The sequence below is a fragment of the Chaetodon auriga genome, chromosome 11 (assembly GCF_051107435.1).
Source record: "Chaetodon auriga isolate fChaAug3 chromosome 11, fChaAug3.hap1, whole genome shotgun sequence".
In the NCBI taxonomy this organism is placed as follows: domain Eukaryota; kingdom Metazoa; phylum Chordata; class Actinopteri; order Chaetodontiformes; family Chaetodontidae; genus Chaetodon; species Chaetodon auriga.
This window is the reverse complement of record NC_135084.1, coordinates 23,085,839-23,102,043: the sequence shown is the minus strand read 5'-3', so window position 1 is coordinate 23,102,043 and position 16,205 is coordinate 23,085,839. Positions and strand designations below refer to the sequence as shown.

The 16,205-nt window shown below is 41.5% G+C and overlaps 1 protein-coding gene and 1 non-coding gene across 2 annotated transcripts in view; one reads left to right on the top strand and one right to left on the bottom strand.

The window, feature by feature from the left end:
• The window catches only part of lnpk (lunapark, ER junction formation factor), a 51,888-nt gene that overhangs the window by 27,504 nt on the left and 8,179 nt on the right, over positions 1-16,205 (bottom strand). The gene's annotated exons all lie outside the window — the stretch shown is intronic.
• trnaq-cug (transfer RNA glutamine (anticodon CUG)) lies at positions 3,936-4,007 on the top strand. Its single transcript has one exon. It is a non-coding gene; the product is annotated as a tRNA-Gln (tRNA).

Below are 16,205 nucleotides of genomic sequence, written 5' to 3'. Positions count from 1 at the left end.
CCAAAGCACAAACTATGTTTTATGATTTAATGGTGAAACTATTGTTATCATTAAAACTGCTTTCAGTGTATCAGACGAGGCTGCACTACAAGGCAGCCATCAAAGATAAATCCCACCTTATGTCTGAACATCTGTCTGTTACGGCCTGAAAACAGTCGCAGAGGGTTTATTTGAAATGAAAATCAAACGCTGAAGGAGAAACAAACAAGCCTGACACTCAGAAGAAACTCATCCCCAGTGGCGATGTAAACAGCAGTATCAGCAATTTATGTGTTTTATTGAATTAGCTTGAATTTAAAGGTGGAATCTGTTCATATTCTGTTTAAAATGCTGTGATTTGAAGTCCAGCTCACACAGGACATTATGTGGCTTTGCTGTTATCAAATGTGAAATACATGAAAGCCACATGTGCCTATGTGAAGTCATCACATGTGCCGAAATGTGATTTTTTAACATGTGAAAGTGTTTTTTTCCACATGTGATTAGTATGTGAGATGTGCTTCAAATGCTCCTTCGCAAAGGTGAATGTGTTCAAACCAGACTGATGTTTGTACGTTCACCGTAACTTCAAACATCAGGCTGCTTCAGTGTAGAAATTAAGCACTTTTGCAAATAAGTTTCATCAAGATGAATGTCACAAAATGGCTGAATATGCACACAACCCCGAGCTGAGATGCTCTGTTTGCTGCCCATCTGATAGCTTTAATTACTTCCCGCCACCATAGAGGATGACAACCCGTGAAAAGTTCAGCGTCTCAGTGTTAGGGAGGACTGTTGTGCTTCTCTCCAGGGCTGAAACTACAGACAAACACATAGATCAGAACAGTCAGACAGCCTGAGCAGAGCTGCAACATGCTGCCATGTGTGTTATGTCACACCCACACCTTCATCATAGATGTTAGCATTTGTTCTGGAGCAGAACAATTAGCCAAGTTCACCAGATTTTAACGCTAAAGTGAAAGCAAACCACTTAAAAAGAACAATTAAAAAAAAGCAACATGAAAATACTTCTGGGTGATTCAAAGTGTTGTGCTGATGTGAGTAATGCTGCCAGAGAGGCCTACAGGCAGATAAACATGTTTTTCTTATTATCGTGCTCTTGATTGAAGCAATCCTCTGTGTTACAACCAAGCCCAGTCTCCCCTGACATAACGTTCAGAAGGAGCTTTGAACATTTTCTTCCTCAGAACAGAACAAGCTTCCTCGTTTTGTTTTTCTAAACTGTGCATGAAGCCCGATGGGCGTGTTTGTTGTTCTTGTTGTTGTTGCTGTTGTTGTCATTGTTATTATGTATATCTGTTGTTACTGTGGGCCTAATATGCAGATATGGTCATGCCTGTCATCCTCTACACACACACACACACACACACACACACACACACACACACACACACACACACACACCAGTCATGGCTAAGCTATGGTGTGACAGCAGGCTGATGGTTCTTTTTACCTCCTGTAAGAATAAACAGTCCGTGTATGACTGTTTTTAAGGACTACACACAGAAACAACGCACAATATTCATGTTAGATCGTACAGTAATATCACGTTAAGACACTCCAGGATTATTAGAGGGGTATCAAAGATATTTTAGTGTTTTTTGGTTTATTTTCATGAGGATGAGACGGACTCAAACAACACATTCTCTCTGGGAGAAAAGCAAACACAACAGGCTATGTTAGCCTGGAGTGACGGGCCTGTCCTGTGATTTAACTGGAGTCAAGATGTGGTGAAAGGAGGCTTTCATCTGCTCATTTAGGCCAAATATGCTGCTCTTGAGCAATTTTTCCCCCACTGAATAAAAGATGGATACATCCTTGTTAATTGTGCAGTTTCCCTGTTGTTCTTATTTTCCATTTCAGCCGAATTGTCTGTGATTTTATGCAATTCACTGGTCAACTGGGCTCCATGGATTTTAGGATTTACTTAATATTTCCAATAATTCTAGTTGTATGGTTGTCGTAGCCATATTAGTACACAGTAATAATAATACCAGACTACAACTACTACCACTCTTATTATAAATAATAATAATAATAATAATAATAATAATAACAATAATAATAATAATATTAGTTTATAAAGGACTACACACGAAACGACAACAACAACAACAACAACAACAACAACAACAACAACAACAACAATAATAATAATAATGCTATTCTTCTAAATATTTATTCTCTTTATTTATGCCATCCTTTTTTATTAAAGCTGTTTTATTTATCATTTTTGTATGAAATAGATAAACACACACACACACACACACACACACACACACACACACACACACACTACTCCTACACTACTGCACAAAGTTAATTACTTGCCGTGGTAAAAGGATTCTTGTTCTCATTATATTTTATTTATATTTACAAAAGCAGTTTCTCATGTTTGACGTGTCGCTGGATTATAGCGCATCAACGCGATTTATGATGTTTTTCATGAGGATTACATTATTCCAACGTCAAGGTGTTTCACTGCTCTCAGGTATGTAGCCTGAGTTTCAGTCCACAGAGAGACATTTCAGCCTCCTTGTTTTGTCAAAGTCAGTGCAGCGCCTCGTAGCTCCCCTCATTTATTGCGGCCATATAATCCGCTCTGCGCTCATCCTACCGCAGGGTCATAAAGCAACAGCATGCATTTGGAGAATAAACGTGACTTTCCTCACACTCAGGCCAGAGACGCGCACACAGAGAGGGACCATAAAGTCATTTAGCCCAGACAGTCATCGGGACTATATGGTTTTATTGGACACCCTTTCCTGCCTTGGAGCCTCAGCCGTCCTTCTAAATGTTAAAGTCATTGTCTGCAGATGAGACCAGACATCCTCATTTCTACAGACAGCGCGACCACAAAACACAGGAAATTTCACCATACAGGGAATTAAAACGCAAAACAAAAGCCTTCACGCCTGAGTGACGTTTGAGTCGTGATTTTAGGCTGCGGCACTTCAGCGAGGCCAACACAGAAAGCGGGACTGCAGCTTCAATGCACACATCTACACTGTTTACTGTGCTGAAAATCAGACCTGTGACTCTATTTCTGTTTTCTTGCTATGAATAAGAAATGGTAGAAAATAACTGTATTAAAATGTCAGTGGTTTTTACGCGCGCAGTCTGAGTTATATCCAAATAATGACTGCGCGCGAGCTTTATGTTAAGAATAATAAAAGCCAAGAAAGCTTGAAAATCTCATTTTCTTTTAACATTCCATAATAACAGAGAAAAAAAGTTAAACTACACGGGGCAAGAAATATGCGGCAGGATGACGGACAATAAAAGCAAAAATGGGTAAATAAGAAATTTGCTTTATAAAGATGAAAACTGAACAACAAGACGTTTAGAAATCGTCACGAGGAGCTCGGGCCTTGGACGTAACTGGTGCCATAAAATAAAATGAACCAAGCAACCGCATTAACAGTCAGCAACAAAGGGAATACTTATTGTGATGCAGAAATTAAATTGGACTGCAAGTAATGTTCAAATTATCGCTCCCGATTAAATGTTGTTCCCAGTACAAGTGTGCAGAAACATAAAATGAATTCACAGCGGCGCAGTGACGCAGACTGTAATGAACGAGGTGAGCTACGTGCAAATTGGTTATTTATAAGAAGAATTAGTGCCCGTATATATTCGTAGGAGGGAGTAGGGTCATATATGAATTCTTGAAGCGTCGTGTGAAATGAACGTGGAACCTCAGCGTGGAAGAAAAAGAAATGTAGAAAAGAAATCAAGCTATTTTGTCAGTGTTTGAACAGCCTGCTAAGTCTGATGTCTCAAAGACGAACACATGTAAAGAAGCAAGTGCTTTTAAATACTGAAACACAAATGAAAACACAGCACTGATACTTCCACTGAGTGTGTGTGTGTGTGTGTAGTGACTGACTCTGTCCGCTGGGTGGGGGTGTCGCGCCGCGGCGGAGGGTCGCAGTGGTTCTGTGGTGTAATGGTCAGCACTCTGGACTCTGAATCCAGCGATCTGAGTTCAAACCTCAGTAGAACAGACTGAAGAGTGACGCTGACGGCAGCAGAGCAGGAAGCACTTAAACCTTTACTTGAGTAAAAGTACCAACAGCACACTGTAAAGTTTCTCTGAAGTTAGTATGTAAGTAAAGTCAGGAAAATGTCCTTAAAGTCTTGAAAGTAAAAGTACTCTGTGCAGAAAAATGGCCCTGTGACTGTTCTGCTATGATATATTCTGTCATTAGATTATTATGACTCATGCATTAAAGTAAAAGTTGCTTCAGGTGGAGCTCAGTTTGATCTATTCTGTACAGGACTGCAACTAATGATCATTTTCATTATAGATTCATCTGCTGGTTATTTTATCCACGAATTGATTGATTTGGTTTGCTTAAAAAAACAACAACTGATAAATAAAAAATAAATTAAAATAAATGTCGTCTTAATTATAAATCCAGAGCCGTGACACCTTTACAATGTTTGTTTTTGTCCAAGCAACAGACCAAATCTCACAATTATTCAAAACAAACTAAAAATGTAAGATAAAGCAGTAAATCATCAAATTTGAGAAGCTGGAACCATGAAACGTTTTTACAATTACCAAAAATACTTGCCAACTCATTAATTAATCGCTGTTGGTTGGTTTGATTTATAAGAAAACATATTTTTTTAAGCTCTTCATATGTTTTTTTTTTTATGCAAACATAAATGCAGTGAAGTGAAATCACAACGTTTCCCGTGTAGAAACTGACTGGTGGACAGGGCCGTTCAGTCATCTGTCCTGTTTTAATCCAGAGGACACCGGATCGAAACCCTGGCGTGTGGTGGCATCAGAGGAGTGTGTGATGCTTCTTCCACTTCGTGCTTTCTCTTCAAAATAAAACCAGTCTCTGCAGTCACCTTGACCCAACCCGCCCGCGTGAAACTGAAAGGAAAAAACTTCAGTTATAGCTTAATTATTCTGTCATAGCGGTTAAAAAATTACCCGTTTTATTCGGAGACATTTCTGTCAGTTAAAAAAGGGAAAAATTGAAAATATCTCATAACAAATTTAGAAAAGTGTGACTAAGTATTAACTGCAAAACCTATTGCATCTTGTCATTTAAAAAGCCCAATCTGTCTCTCTGCAGCATCAAGAGCCTCAATGCATTATGGGAACAGAGTGACTGAATGAATGATTATTTCCATTAATCCATCCTGCAATATTCAAGGTGTTGAATAAAACCCCCGTGGTTCTCTGAGCGTGCTCTGATAGCTGTGAGCCCGGTTTATTTAAGCTTCTGCTGGGTTTAAAGCCATTAAAATACACTCACGAGATTTGTACCACTAATTGAAATCTGGCAACAGTTAGTTCAGTTTGAGCTGAACGAAAATGGAAATGATTAAGACCTGGAACCGGTGACTTGCACTTTTTGTACGGCAGCCATCTTTCCTTTAGACAGACTGCAGATATGTAAGCTATGGAGGATAAAGTTGATGAAGGCGGGAGAGGTGAGAGTAACGACCTCAGTATATTCATAAGTTGGCTCTGACGGAGGGAAGAAGCTGAAGAACGAGTGAGCCTACACAGCAAAGCCAAGAGAGTCGTGTGTATTTGAGTAATTAACAGCTGTTAGCACATAAACAGCACACATAGAAATGCATTTATGACAGCAAAACACACACACACACACACACACACACACACACACACACACACACACACACACACACACACACACAGAGCTATGAATTAAAGCGTGTTCATGAAAATGGCCACTTGGCTCGTTATGGAAAACGTTGAGCTCCATGTCCTGTAAGGAGAGCCGGGAGTTAATCTGCCACGAGCGCTGTGACAAAGTGCCTTTATGTGGTGAAATCTGCTCTCCACGCTGCCTCAGTTTGTCCGCTATCCTTCCAACCAGAGTCCCCAGAGAAAAGCAGGACTTCACCGCAGTCAGGCTGTGGCTTCAGTGTGTAAAGGCAAAGCTGCTTTTGAAGCTTGTTCCTCAGAAGAAAATGAAAATTTTCTCACAGATCGACCAGAAAACACGATTCTAATGTCAACGTGGAAACAACAAACAGCTCGTCGGTTATCTGTCGGCCCACGGTCTAACTCCACACACACACACACACACACACACACACACACACACACACACACACACACACACACACACACACACGCTACAGGAGTTGGTTCCTGCAGGTGAAGGAGTGAATGCTGGGCTTAAATCGATGAGGTGGACTCAAACTCGACCCTGAGGTGACTGATCATGTTGCTCCGCAGCGGCCGAGTGTTTCTATGAATAAAAAACTGTTTGCTGACACGTGGAGTTAAAAGGGGAAAGTCAACGCTGCGCTCACATCTTGTTTCCGCCGCCCTCAAGTGGTAAAAAATGAGCAGTTCTCAGGAAGAATATTTTGTTTTTATGAGAATAATATTTCAGCGTCATGACAAGAAGACGTGTTTGGTATTTCAGAGGAGATAAATCCTGGAGCTTTTCTCAAACAACTGCAATAATTTCAATACTTTTTACTTTCATTTCGTAATGTCTCAGGGAAATACTGTAAAGTTTGGTCATATTTCAAGTTTTTCTGCTCACTAATCATCTTTCAATTTATTCTTTTTATTTATTTATTTTTTGTATTTCAGTCTGTCCACATTGTGCCAGAGAAATGGAGCTGAAACGCACAAAACAAAGAAGCAGAAAAAAATACCAGGAATGCCGCGTGAGTTCACCGAGGCAGCGCAAAAACATCTCTGAGCAGAGATCTGTTCAAAACTGTAATTCATTTTAACAATCATCAAAAAAGAGCGATTGTCCAATTTTTAATTACAATACGCACATTAGTATTTATGATTAGTGAGTCTGGTCTGAGGATAAATTGGTTCGTTTGAAAGAAGAAAAAAACACCTTTATTTTGCTCTTTTTTTGGGAGCTGTGGTTCGATGAAGCTGCCGCAAAACAAAACATAACCAAAGATATTCTGATTAAGTGTAAGATGTTTTGGTTTCCTTCACTGTGAAAAATAAAGGACTGAGCCAGAGGCCTTTTCAACACTGTTCAGGCTGGATCCACCAAAACTCTGTGTGTGTGTGTGTGTGTGTGTGTGTGTGTGTGTGTGTGTGTGTGTGTGTGTGTGTGTGTGTGTGTGTGTGTGTGCACGCGCGCGGTCCTGTAGGTATTAGTGTGTATGTGTTTATTTGGAAATACTTTCTCTTGAGTGCAGCTGCCACAAATTCCACTTTGTGTCTGCCTGATTTACGAACACTCACACGCGCGCACACGCACGCGCACACATGCACGCCTGTCATAAAACCGTTTTATGAGCCAGCACTGTCGGCCATTGGCCGCTAACGGTCATGTGTGCGCGTGCAGCGCTTACCCTCACGGGCAGCCGTACCTCGCGCGCTCTCGGTCCAGACCTGCTCCTCAGTACCCGCGCGCCTTCATGGACGGTCTCTCTCTCCATATTTTTTTTTTTTTTTTTTTTTTTGTCTTTCTGCAGTTTCTTCGAGGTTTGTGTGATTTATTCGTTAAATACTATGTTTGAGTGTTGAACGAGCAGCACAGACGTCTCCTGTTTCCACACATCAGACATAAAATGACGTTTATTACCGACAGGCTGAAAAACTGGCGGCTCACAGACGAAGATGAGCACGTAGATTTATTTTGCATGTGCTCTCTCTTGTTTCGACTGTCTGCTTCTGCTCTTCTAAACTCTCCTCGGACAGACGCAGATTTCCTTTTTTTAAAATGTGCTTCGAGTTTCTCATTTTGTTTTCTGTTTTGATCTCAGGATGCTGCAGAGGAAAATGGAGTCCAGCAGACTCTCACATCAGGTACCAACACCGAGCTGTGTCCAATCATTTCTCTGCGAGATGCTTGTGTGTGTACATTTAATACAGCAGATATGTTCTGCTGTACATTGTTATATTATTAATATCTGTGAATAATAATAATAACACTAATGAAAAAGAAGCGCATTAAGCAGGTTTTTACAGCTAAACTGCAGAATATAGCTCAATGTCTGTATTTGTAATTGTAATACACTGCCACCACTGGCACATCAAGCTAAAATGAGTTGCATATGAACATAATTCCTGTATGACCATAAGTAGAGACAATGAACATGTTGGCATGTTACATGATGGCTCCTGTTTAACTGTTCCTGTATTTCCAAATGCTCCAACCAAGTCAGACGTTTCCTGGAAAGGCTTTCAGGGGAAAAGCACCATTGTTTATGATTCATTTTGTATGGTAGCACAACTGCATTTAGCTGCAATTACCAGGCCAGGTTTTATCTACATTTAAGTGTGTATGTCTGTGTACAGACCAATGGGTGCTTATACACACACGTTTTCAAGAAGAATATAACTAGTGTGAGGAGGTGTGTCCTCAGTGTGGTCACTTTAGAAATGTTTTTTAATGCATGTGTGTCTTTTGGCTATTTTCATGTGTTTAATGCACCAGTATATACAAAGTGGCTTCATGCGTCTCCATCAGCTGAAACACATAAAGGACACTTGAGGTTCTTTCAATGTAAACAAAAAAAAAAAAAAAACTTTCTCAATGGATCACCATCACTGGTTTTCTCCTCTTTGTCCACTTATCTTGCACCATACTGTTTATGTGAAAGCAGCTGAATTTCTCCTCCATAAAACGCACTTGGACAGATGGACAGAAGAAGACAGAAGGAATCCTCTCCTGCGTGCTTTTTGTTTTCATTGATGTTCTTTTTTACGAGGGCAGCCTGGGCGTCAGACAAAGGGACAGAGACAGTATTTCTTCCTTTTCTGAATTTTACATTTCTTTTTTTTCCCCTCATGACGACAGAGCTGGGAGAGAAGGCGGGGTGTGAGAGATAGAGAGAAACAAAGACAGTATTTCACTGGTTCTGCTCAGTCAAGCTCAGCTGGCACTCAGTATTTACAACCTACTGCAATGCAGCAGCAGATCTGTGTGTGTGTGTGTGTGTGTGTGTGTGTGTGTGTGTGTGAGAGAGAAACAAAGAGACAAAGGGAGATAGGGAAGACAGTGATGCAGAGAATGAGACAAACATTAAATTAAAGCCTGAGACACACAGAAAGACACAAGTCAGACAGACAGAGGCTGAGAGACAGACAGATTGAGACAGAAACCCACAGTTTGTGATGTCCTGTGTCCCCCCTGCTCGTATAAAACACGTCTGTCTCTCTGTCCCTGCAGGATGGTGCAAAGGCTTCACGTTCATCTGAACGTTTACCAAGAAGGAAACAACCTGCAGGTTTGTCCTGAGAGCCTGATTTTTACTGTATAACCTCACCTGGCTTCATTTAAAACAACCAAAGCACTGCAAAATAAAGCACAATTAAATGTAAGAGAGAGGGATTTTAACTTTTTAGTAAAAGGTCCTTTATGTCATGTTTATTTACAGTCTCTTTACGCATTTCACTGATTGTTTGTTTCTTTTATTTTCTTATTTTTTCAGAGCTCACGCAGCTTGATCAGTTAACCTGAAGTGAAGCAGCTGGCCGTTATCTTCTGACACAGGTAATAAAAAAAGGATACTAACATAAAGCAAAAGCTATTTCGAGACTGTTTTAGATACATTAAACACATTTTCTATTGGCTTTAACACTGATTATGTGTGATATTCCAAGTATACGTGTCACAGTATCATTTCCATTATGTGGCTCTGAATATGAAGTGATGCTTAGGTCAAACTGTTGGTGGACGTTCAGGTTATTGTATCTCATTTTAAATGTTTTGTGCCAAGAGTGCTGCTGTCAGTATGATCCACCAGGGGGCGTTAACAGTCAGGAAATAGGTGATAGTGCTGTGCAGAGACGACTCAAACAGCAAATACCTGCATCAAAAATGCAGTTCTCTGGAAGTCTAAATTTATTTGGAGAATATTTTTAAAGATTAAAGAAGTGTTGTTTTTTTTTTTTTTTTTTTTTTTAAAACATGCACCACAGACCTGCAGGACAACACGCACACTGAGCGACAAATAACTGAAACAAATGAATTTCAGTAAAGTCGATCAACTTCTAAACTGCTGCTGAAGCTCCTCGCGCTAATGCTGCTATGTCCTCATCCACGATTAAAACAATAAAACCCGAAAACATCTTTACATGAGAGTACGTCAGTGTCGATCCACTGCTGCATCCTCGCAGCCTCACACACGCCGGAGCTGACGTGTATTTTGAACACTAGATGGCGCAACAGATTCACGGATGATATTTTCTTCAGCAGCATCAGCGTGCAGGTCCCAGCTCTGTGAGCTTTCATCAGCCCCGGTTCACTCTCCGTCACTCTCCACTTCATTCAGCTTGGAGGTCATGAGAGTTCTCTTCTCCCAGTTACCTTGAATGCACCTCCAACATGGCGTCTCGGTGCGCTCTGCTGTCCCGGGACGTTTCTGTTTGGTCTGGCCGTGGTTTTCTGTCGCAGCAGCTGGGAGGCGTTATTAGGCAGGACGCCACGCCAAGGCGCTATAAATCATGGATTCAAGTGGGTCGTGGAACAGAAAAGATAAAGAAAACGGATTCTTTAGGGCTGCACGTCTTGAACATGGAAAATCGTGTCCTCGAAATGTTATGTTGTGGCGCACTGGTGACATTCGGCGAATGAACTGTTTTTGTTATTAACAGCAGAATGAATGAACTCCTCTGCGGCTGCTGAACACTGTGAGGATATTTTGCAACACTTATTAAAAAAAAAAATACACGAATAAATACACACAAAAATTAATAAAAACAGATAAACAGACCAGAAAAGACTATTTTGCTCCACATGTGAAATACGTGTTGTTTTCCTGCAGACAGATGGCTGAATTAATGTTCTCTGATCAAGTTCCTTTCCAAACGTTTCTGACATTATTATTATTATTATTATTATTATTATTATTATTATTATTATTATCGAATCATGTATTATTAAGTTAGCATGAAGCATTTTAAAACAGGCCTGAGTAACTACTGATTTAATCCATTGTTTTGACACTTGGATGTCCTCAGCAGCCGCAGAGCTGACCCACAGCCACACACAGAGACCCTCGGTGTGTTTTCACAGAGCCACTTTATGGTTTTATTGCTCCCCATTTACGGAAATCAAAGCAGGAAACAAATGCTCCAAACAGCATTCCAGAAACATCCGGAAAACTGCAAACAGCGTTTAGTCTCTGCTTGTTTTGGAGGAAAGCACCGCAGTGCAGAGCACACGGGGGTCTCGACGGGGTGACAGCACGCACACTCTCTGCTTTACGCACACGAAGCACAACGTTTACGCACGGATTGGACTCCGTTCAGAAACGTCCAAAACAATTTCTCTTATAGCGAGTGCAAGCAAAAAGCCCCAGTGACATGAAAGACGGGAAATATCTCGATTAAAACTGCACAAACACACAAAATCACTTTGCATCTTCTAACAGCAGCAACTGAGAAACCTTTTTAAAAAAAACAAAAAACAAAAAACAAGACGCTAATAATGAAATCGAAAAGAGGAAAACTCCAAGTTAGAATGACCACAAACGGCTTCTTCTTCTTCTTTTTTTTTTTTTCTTTTTTTTTTTTTTTTTATCTCCACCAGCAGAAACCCCCAGAGATTAAAGGGTTTTTTTTTTTTTCGTTGGCGCCATTATCGAATAAAGCGGCTCTCGGTGCAGGGCCTAATAATTTATGAACCCGCGTGGGAGAAGCCGACAAAAAGAAAAAAAAAAAAAAACCGTGAACACGTGACGGTAATAAAGTGTGTTTTATTGCCGGCGGTTTGACAAGCCCCAAAATATAACTCAGAGAGAATAGCCGACAGGCGGCCAGATGGGATTGGTAGCCGATATTTGTCCGAAATCAACAGAATGCTCTTTGTGTGGCTGAGAGAAACAGCGGAGACGGCTCCAATAATCAGCTTCGATCCGCGCCAACGGGATTTTACACCCGCCAACATCCGTGTTTTAACGCGAGATCACAACAGAACATGTAAGTGTGTCTCGTTTTCATATTTGGCACAGATATGAAGTTATGACTGTCAGGGGCAGGGGGGCAGATGGAGGAGGGGGGGTGTTAAAGTTGTGGTCCGTGGAGCCCCCAAGGGCCCCTGCTAAAGTGGGTTTGGGGGTCCAGAGATCCACCTGTAGACAGTCCAACACATAATCCAATTAAGCATCTCCAGAGGTTGTAGTTTTGTCTGTAAGGACACTGGGACATCAAATCCAGTCACTTCCAGGTCCTGGTCTGGGTGACATGCAAGGCGTGTTTCAGTGGTAAGACGTGACATCGGTTCACTTTAGATATTTTGTTGATGTTTGTTTTGTATCTTGACATTTTCAGGTCAATTGATAATTTCTAAAATGTCTTTTACATGAGCAGAACCTGTCAGTTCAGGAGAAAACTCGTCCGGGATGAAGGATTATTCAGTAATTTACCTTCAGATCCTGTAAATCCACGTTTGATGCTGATGCTGATGATTTTTTTTTTTTTTTTTTTTTAATCTAAATTGTTCAAGGACTTTCAAGGCCCGTGGAAGCCCGTTTTTAAGGAGGACTGTTTTGGATCACGGGTTTAATATTATTGATATCAAATATCTGCTCCTTGAGACTCAGTTTGGATTTTTTTAAGTGAACAGAGGTTTGTGTTTTAACGTGTTCGGCAGAAAGTCTTCAAAATGAAACTGTGTGTGTGTGTGTGTGCGTGTGTGTGTGTGTGTTCGCAAGATTTCCGCAGCATGTGTGTCCTTAAGTGGGCACAAACCGCAAAATCTTATTCCATATGTTGAGGATTATCAGATTTAGGATGTTGACATTATAATCTACCGTTTAGGAAGGACAGAATGATAATAAGAATAAATGCCCAAATAGTAAGAACAGCTTTGCCAACGAGATGAAGCTCCAACCATCAGAAAACACGCTGTGGGTTTTGTTCATGTCTGCAGGCTGCAGGGTTGCAGGTTTTCTCTTGAATGTAACAGTGCACGTGCCTGTAGTCGCACTGAGGGCCGCAGTGTTACCTGCCGCACTCACAATGATTTCCTATGCTGGCCGCATATTGGTGGATGTTTGCGCGCGCGTGTGTAAACACAGTTTGAGTTCTCGGGAGTTATGGCGCTTTCTTGTGGTGTTAACTTTTACGAGCATCTCTGCTCACACAGCCTCACTCCTCTCCGGGCTGTAAACAGAGGCGAGCAGAGGACTGTACAGCAGCAGTTTACGACGAGCAGAGCAGTTTGATTAGAGCCGCAGCCGAGGCCTCTGCTCCGAACAAACACAGGACAACAGAGGCATCAATCTCTACAACAACCTCAAACCAAGTCACGCTCAGGGCTGTAGAACATGTTTTTATTATTCTGTATATTATTTATTAATTAGATTTTTGTGCACATGCGAAGCTGAATGTTTGCAGACTGACGGCTGCTACGAAAAGAAATTATTATTATTATTATTATTATTATTATTATTATTATTATTATTAGTAGTAGTAGTAGTAGTAGTAGTAGTAGTAGTATCACTATTATTCTTCTTATTATCACATTTTCTTTCTTTCTTTTTTTTTTTCTTTCTTTTCTTTACGATAGAAACCAGTTTAATGTCACTGCATTACAGCAGAAAACAGCAGTCTACCGTGTTTGGATATTATTTTGCAGCCCAGCGGCAGATCAGGCTCTGTGGTCTCTTTACAGTCATCCAGAGGTTTTTCAGTCCAGACTCATTCACGGTAACACACATTCATCCATTAACATCTGCCGCAGGACTCCGGGATTTATGCTGTTCACAGAGCAATATTTTAATCTCTAATATCATTAGTTTGCAGTGGAAAATATTTTGGAAACTATAGGCTAAATAAACACATTTCTTAACTCGATTATTGGTTATTTCATTTGATCATTACTTTAGTTTAATCTATATTTGCGGTGATGTGATTGGCCTTTTTCCTTTTAGTTTCAGACCCGTTAAATCAGGCAGTGGTTCCCACAGACCTCGCGCTGCAGTTGTAGCCATAACAAATACACTGTTTTGTATCCTTGAGTAGAAACACATCGTGTTTGTGTTGCATTTGATTTCTGACTTTCGCCTCATTTACAGTCAGAATTTCTCGGCTTCTACTTGTTAGTAGTCAGTCTGAGACGGTGCACGGCGGTTCTCAGGGCTGGAGGTCGCAGTTAATGTCTAAACCGGGTTAAAGCTGCTCTCAGCTCGGCTTTGACCCGGCAGAGGGCCGGGGGCGGAGGGGTGAGCCGGCGGTCAGCCTGTCTAAGATGAAAAAGTGAAACGACCCCAGAAAGAAAAGCCACATCTGAATAGCTTTATATCACACAGCCAACTGTGGATGAGAGGCGAATTTAATGAAGGGTTTAGGTGTGAGGTGATGTTTGCGGCGCTGCTTGAGGTTCGAATAAGAGGGTTTGTGTAAATGACGAAAATAATCGACAAAATATTTAGTTCGGTTACCGGATGTCTAAAAAAGTGGTGATTAGTGGAGGAACATTCGTGCTGGTAAGATACTAAGAACGTTAATCAATAGCGTATCAATAACTGAAAATGGTGGATGAGGGCTGATTAAACTGCAGCTGCAGGAACAGAAAAAACATCAGCTCAGTTTCTGCTGACCTCATCAAAAATGACACTGAAATCAGTTTAAGGTTCTTTTTAAACCCTTTAATTTCAAACTGGCCTTTGCACAACAATAATCCATCTACAGAGACAGAAACCGGTGAAACAATGGGCTCGCGACTCCCGCAGTCCGCGTGAACTCTGGATGGTCCCCGGCTCGAGCCCCTGCGTGGCCCTGTCCAGCGCGAGGACTAATGAAACGGTGAACCAGCGGTCAACGATTCTGATTGACCCCCGCGCGACCTGACGGCAGCTAGGCGACATTCTTAAAGAAGAATGCTCTTTGAAAAAGCGAAACATCGCTCCGTTGTTGTTGTTGTCTCTAAAGGGAGTCCACCAAAGTTCAGAGCTATGAGCCCCATTGAAAAGGCGCAGGCTAATGATTCCAGCCTTCAAACCTCTATTCAGCAGGAGAGTTTAGGCTGGAATAACTGTGAAAAATGAAAGTTTTAGGTCAAAGTCCTTTTTAGCTGAGGCGTGGATTAATAGTGCTAAACTGAATAGATTTTTCTACTTTATCTGCACATCAGTGCTCTAAACTGCAGTTTCATTATTCAACCAAACCCATTTGAATCAATGTGTAGCTCGACTTAAAGCTCACCTTTCCCACTGTTCTATATGAACCGGGCTTGCTTTGCGTAACGTTCTGCTGTTCCTCTCTCCATGCAGCTATAGCTTCTCACTTTCTAGCAACAAATGGTCCAGACTGGTTTTCGCCTGCCCCTCGTTCAAAGGACCATGGGAATTTAGCAAATGTAAACGGACAAAGTGAGTCTCTGCCAGAACACAGAAAGCTGCCCAAGGCAAGAAACGGAAACAGAAAGTCTCTGTGGCATCTCGACCAAAACTTAGAGCAAACACACACACACAACATCCCCTGTAATATCTGTGCACATCGCAAGCAAACAGCAGCAGTATTCTTAATAATGCATTACTGTGTGTGGATGAAGACATGCTGTGAGGGGATGGAAAAAGACGGTGACGTTGCCTTCAGTGCAGCGCTGATAAATAGAGAGGGATGAAAATCAATACATGATATTTTACCCTTTATTTAATATGTGCCCAAGCAAAACCAGTGTACAAAGAGAGAATAACAATGACAACAACAGTCCCAACCAGTGCCATCAGTCATGGCGGTAAAGCTGCCTCTCAGTGCAGAGGCCTGATTATAATCTAAACTCCAGCACCCTCGCATGTAGCCTTCAGTGCTTCCACTGGCCAGCTGACAACAGATGTTGAATTATGTAGGAGCTGGGGACCGTCATAAATGTATTTCAGCAGGATCTAAATGAGAAATTTAAACTTGCCCCCAGGGCCATCTTCTTCCCAGCATTGTAATCTTCACTTTAGTCCAATCTGACATCCAGGCAGAAGTGGCCATTAGCCACTATCCCAATGCCGGTCACGTTTGCACTGCGGCTGGTAGCTTGTAAACAAGCCGGTCGCTTGTTTTCCAACTTTGGCAGGTGACCAGCTGTCATTATTCTCTCCTCACAACCTCAGTGGCTGGATTCACCAACTGCTGCACGGCAGATCGCTCCCTGGTTGTTACCAAATATTTAGAACAACAAAACATACAAACAAGGCTCGTTCAACCGCACGAGGCCGTCAGCAACCAACTGATATCCAGTTTGTTCAGGTTTCTCTTCTCGGGAAGCAAAGCTTTC